A 6,000-nucleotide genomic window follows, 5' to 3' on the forward strand; every position below is an offset into this window, starting at 1 on the left:
TTCTGATATCCTTCTAGACTACAGATGCTCAAAATCAGTTCTCACGCTTGGCTCATTAAAAACACTGAGCCATTTTCACAGAATCACAGAGTTTTCAGAGTTGGAAGGGACCTCTAGAGATCATCCAGCCCCACTCCCCTGCCAAAGCAGGATTGCCCGGAGCACATCGCTCAGGACTGCATCCAGGCGGGTCTTGAAAATCTCCAGAGAAGGGGACTCCACCCCCTCCCTGGGCAGCCTGTGCCAGTGCTCTGTCACCTGAACCGTAAAGAAGTTCTTCCGTGTATTTGAACGGAATTTCCTATGTTCCAACTTGCGCCCATTGCCCCTCGTCCTGTCACTGGGAACCATTGAAAAGAGCCTGGCTCCATCCTCCTTCGACCCACCCTTTAGATACTGGTAAGCATTAATAAGGTCTCCCCTCAGCCTTCTCTTCTCCAGGCTAAAGAGTCCCAGCGCTCTCCGCCTTTCCTCATAAGTGAGATGCTCCAATCCCTTAATCATCTTAGTGCCCATTTCCTTAGGGCTGCCCATGTGCACATGACTGGGAAAGACTCATAGCTAGTTCCATTTGGAGAAGTAAAATGCTCCTTCAGAACTGGGATTATACATCCTCAGCATAAATCCAAATTCCCCAGCATGTATCCTAACTCCTAAAGAAATCCCTAGTTATAAGATACCCCCTCAAAAAACCCCACTGACATTGACACAATGAGCACCATTACAAGTCACAGACTAACCACAGTGGCCAGTCCAGCCCAAACCATGACGACTCTCTTGCCTGAAATCCCCTGCACTGCACTGCTGCCGGCATTAAGGTACCAAAGCAAACACTTGACAAACAGCTGTCCCCAATGGATGGAGTGCGTGAGCTCTCCATGGGCACTGGGCCATCAGGGAACAGTCATACAAAAGGACAGCAGGAGCTGAGCAGCAGTTGGGACAAAAACAGCAGGATGCTGCATGGTCAATGTAGCAGAAATTGAGTCCCCAGTTGTCCCAGCTGGTAGATATGGTTCCCAAAATGTATGGATGTTATGCACACTTCCTACACACATGTCAGTGTGCACGGACAGGCTGCCATGGCTGGAGAGATTGCGGTGAAGAGCCAACAGCTTCCTCTTGGGATTACATGAATTACAGCCCTCATCCAACCTGCCTGTCCCTTATACAGTCTCAGTTTAGCTGGGCAGATCCCACTGTGATGTTGTCATAGGTGTCTCAGGTGGTGACACCACAGGGTAGACCAACTAGCAAACAGCATTACAGACATCCTTCATGGTACTGAACACAGAGGAACAGGGGACTCTGAGATCAAGACTGGTAGGAGTCTGGCACAGCCAGATTTCCAGGGCTCATGCTCATCACATCTGGAACTGGGTGAAGAGGAGGAAGAGCGTCTGAGAGTGCCCAACCCGGGAAGAGATAATGATGGGGTTGATGCAGGCACAGACACTGTCCTTCCTAAGAGCAATAATGTTTCCCCAGGAAGCTGTGGGAAACTTCACTGCAGGGCTGGGTAAAAGCCCTCTGGAGTACATGGGCCCCTAGTAGTCAATGTGGGACTTCCCACCCTCTCTCTCACAGGCAAAGCAATGGCCAGCCGCCCCTCTGGTCCTGTCTGTGCTAGAGCACAGCACAGCACAGCGCCGTCCAGCTGAGCCCTGCAGCACCTCGCTCCATCCCTCGGGGCACCCACAGTAGATGCTGCTCATGTACATCCTGACCATTAGCCCCTGTTCATCCATAATCCTGCTTCACCCTGTTTTCTACCTCACTTGTGTCTTCAGGCACACGGCTGCAGGGTGTCCACTGTGAAGGGAACATTGCTAATGCCAAGGAAGACTGCAGGGCACCTCTGGAGAAGGAGGGACTGGGACAGTACCAGGTCACCCCCCAAGGCTTAAAGCCCAGAAAGCAGAAACACTGCAAATCACAGAAGCACTTCATTGCTATTCAGTGTGGAACCTTTTCCCACCAAGGGTCCATAGGCTGCCTCCAGGGAAGCTCTGGTGAAACAGTTGCCCCTCAAAGCCAGTGCCCATCTCATGGCAACCCAGGAACTGCCTACCCCAAAGAGAACAAAACTATTGGGTACAGATCCTGTGCAGTGCACCAGCCAGCACCTTCTTTTTTACCCCACAGAGCCAGCTCTCATCAGGCTCAGAGCCCTTCCGCATGGTACTTCTGCACTCTCCTTGCTTCACTGAGTATAAGCTTGTCATGGAGCAGGGATAAGACCTGTCCCCACTGCTTCCCCAGGGCCACATGGAGCCCCTCAGAGCCCATTTAGAGCAAATGCACCCTGAAGCCCTCTCTGAGCTGTGTCCCTGTCAAAACTAGTAAGAGGAGGGAGCATAAACACAGAGCATGTTCTGTCCTGGCCCACAGAGGTGACTGAGAAACAGTTAGAGCTTATGGATCTGCAGAGGAGCAGGAAACAAAAACCAGCATCCTCCTCTCTGCTATTGCAGGCCATAAATCCCGAGTATGAACTCTGGCAAATGCTCGTTAAAGCGCCTTTCATCACATCTCTAAGAGCCTCTACACATTTGGTAGGGTTTCCACCCTACCAAACTCTGTATTCAATAATTATTAAAAACAAAAGTAAAAGCAATCTTACACCACTCCATCTCCCTTCTCAGCAGCTGGTTTGGCCCTTACTGGTGCCAGGCTGAGCACCTTCAAGCAGCTCAGCCCTCTGCCAGTCATTAGGTAACTGAGGGTAACCCTGCTGCTCCACAGGCAACACTACGAGCCTGGATTTCCCTGTCCCATGGGCAATCGGGAGTCAGCTTGCACTATGTAAACCACTGTTGGGCAACCAACAGAGGTGTGAAATGACTTCAGCAAGCCCAAAACAGAGGGCTGTTCTTGCTCCCCATCCTCCACCAGCAAGAACTCATGAGGCTGCTCTTTTGCCTTCTGGACTAAGCTTTGGCAGTGAGATACCACACTGCCTGGATACCCGCCTTCCAGATGATCCTCTTCAAGGCCACCGAATATTAGCATGGGCCTCCCAACAGCAACCAGAGATCCTTGAGGCCTCACGAGCTCTTTTCATTGGAGACAAGGCTCTCCTGGATTCCAGCCTTTGGAATGGGGATATATGCAACTAAGAGAGTGAAAGAGAACTTGAAGTCTGACCCCACTCCCCATAGCAAGATCGCTCCTGGTTGGAAGAGGTCTGGGTGTCAAATAGCCTCGGACAGCAGGCAATGAGTTGCACCTCGTGGTTGGACAACTGGAGCTGGTCTATGAGTCCCAATGTAGTAAGGCTGCAGCTCCGTCAGTGTGATGGACTGGGTTGGCAAACCCCCCTACTCAGCTGGTGGTCCTGGGCCCCCTCTGACACACCAGAGGTTTCCAGGAGCTAATGGCTGCACGTTTTGCAGGTGCTGCCTACACCAGCGTGAGTGAGCAAGAGGGCACAGAGGTGGTGGGACATGTTGAAAGGGAGGAGAACAAGGCCACGCTGCCTTGTGGGTTACATTTCGGCTGATGTGGCGTATTCCAGGCAGAGGCCCTCTGGGTAGCTGGATGACATGCGGAGCTGCTCTGGAAGCCATTGTCAGGGTTGGGCACCATTGAGTTTTCCCCTGCACGTCAGCAAGGCACTGTCAGGACACCCTGAAGGGAAGAGACAGCATGTTTCAGAGAGGATTTTGGCCCTGAGGGACCCGGAAGCATTGTCTAACAGGACAATGCAGAGGCAGTTTGTAGGCACTCTCAGATGTCAATTTTTCACTTGTCCAGCCCTCATGGCTGTAGATGTGCAACTCCTCTGAAACAAAGCCAGTGAAGCAAGCACCCTACGGTATTATTTTTTCAGTCTCATTGTTTTTTCCACCGAGGTTGTGATTTCTGGAAGGCTGGGCCATGATTTGGAACTCTTGGGATGGCAGCACTGCCACAGCCACGGGAATGCAAATGATGAGGACCAAGCTCTGCATGGGATTGCAATACCTGGTACTAGCCTCCTCGGAGGCCAGAGAAAAACAGAGACCTCCTGGAGAATGAAAGCCCATCTTCGTGACTGAGATAGACACATCAAGCCTGGCAGCTGACCTCAGCAGTTTCAGGTTATACTGTGAGCTACCGAAGGGTTAATGTTTTTTCCCTGCGCTCCAGTGACACAAAACCATATTCATATTTTCAGACAATCTTTTCCAAACATGCTCCAAGAAACATTATTGTTCAAGACCTGATTGGGAACTTCCAGGCTATCTCATTCCCACAAGATTTGCTGGTTTGAGCTCCTGGAAGCAAAGCCAAGGCATTTCATCTCAACTTTTTGTCTGTCAATATTTTGTTAACTGTAATTCCTGCTGGGATGTTCCCCCTGCCATCCAGACCCAACATTTCTCCATATGGACACTGCACTCCCAGCTCTGCATCTCCACACAGCTCTTCCTTCCATCACAGACCCCAGGAAGAGGATGTTGGCTGGTGTAGGCACAAACAACCCAGAGCCAGACCATCAAGGGGACCAAACGTATTGGCTTTCATTCGCAAAGGGAAAAGACCTTGTGGTCTTCAATGTCCACTGGCAACAGTGTAGGTTTCCCTTGTATCTGCTACATTCTATGGTCTGTCTCAGTTTCAGGATAGAGCAGTCAAAGATGGGCAGACTGGCACAGAAAAAGGCGAGATCTGATGAATAATCTCAATATACTAAATAATAATAATAATGTTTTTAATAACTAAATAATAATAAATAGAATAACTAAATTTAGAATAACTAAAAGAAGGACTTTTAACTACAAGGGACTCTGCCTTTGACCCCAAATGGAGCAAGGAGCCAGGGCAGAGCATGGAGCAACTGCCTCGTGGCATCCTGTGTTGCCAAGGAAACGGCACAGCACACTTCACTCCTCCTCTGCTGTGTAAAGGCCACACTGCTTTCATGCAGCAGAGCACTTAGAGCCTTTAGGCATGAGTCTGGTAACTGGGTGTTCCTAGGAATGCAGTCAAAGCCACAGATCTGTCTGAAATCTACCTTGCTTCCAGCTGTATGCTTCCCATACCCAGAGGAGGGAGAGGCACCACTTTGAAAGGTGATAGGCAGCAACATGGTGCGGAGGAGGCAGGTTTGCAAGGGGTTCAGGAGTTAACAGTTAGTTTGTTCTGGTTCCTCAGGGAATGCCAGTACATTCTCCCACTGCTATGCTGGGAAGTATTCTGCTGGGAGGCAGAAGTATTGTGGGAAGTATTCTGCTAGATTTCTTAAGCCTCGGATGAAAACGATGTGCAAAGTCTCTCCAGTTGTGATTCAAGGTATACCAGTAAATTTGAGCTCCTTGCTCATTGTCTTCTCTTCAGATGTATCTAGGATGTCATTGCACAAGCAACTGTCAAGTTGACCCTTGTAAAAAATCACAGGAAAAGCTAAGTTCCTAATGTGAAAAGCCAAAGTGGAAAAAGAAAAAAGCTCCAGCTTCCTGAATCCCTCAAAACTGGAGTAACTTCCTTGCCGTTAGCGAGGAAGAAGAATCACACTCAAACACTGGCCAATCATAAACCGAGTCAAACACATTGACCTGTTCTGTGGCACCTCCCCCAAGACCCGCAGGGCTTAAAGAAGTAAGGCTTGGCCGGGGCAGAGCATCTCTAAGTAACGGTCACTACTAACCATGTACAGGTGCTTAAAGATGCAGAAGACATTTTCTGAAGCACTTTGGTATTTACTCATGTTTGGAAAAAAAGATCTAGGATTTGTGTATTTGTGTGACTGCTAGTAAGGTTTCAGTGTGGAGTGAATGATGGAGGGAGTTGGGGAATGATGCAGTTAGCTCTTTCCTTTCCCTGATATTCACCGGGATATGCCCATTATGCAGCTACACAGGGAACCAAGCAGCAGTCCCCACTGGGGATTGGAGTTCCGTTTGTCTTTCCCCACTCAAGACAGCAGGTGTGTATGTAAGAATGCAGACAGCACCCTAATACCAGAACTACTCCAGCCAGGGCACTCTGCCCTTTAAACACGGATGCATATGCTGC

The sequence above is a fragment of the Vanellus vanellus genome, assembly GCF_965231255.1.
Source record: "Vanellus vanellus genome assembly, chromosome: 23".
Classification (NCBI taxonomy): Eukaryota; Metazoa; Chordata; class Aves; order Charadriiformes; family Charadriidae; genus Vanellus; species Vanellus vanellus.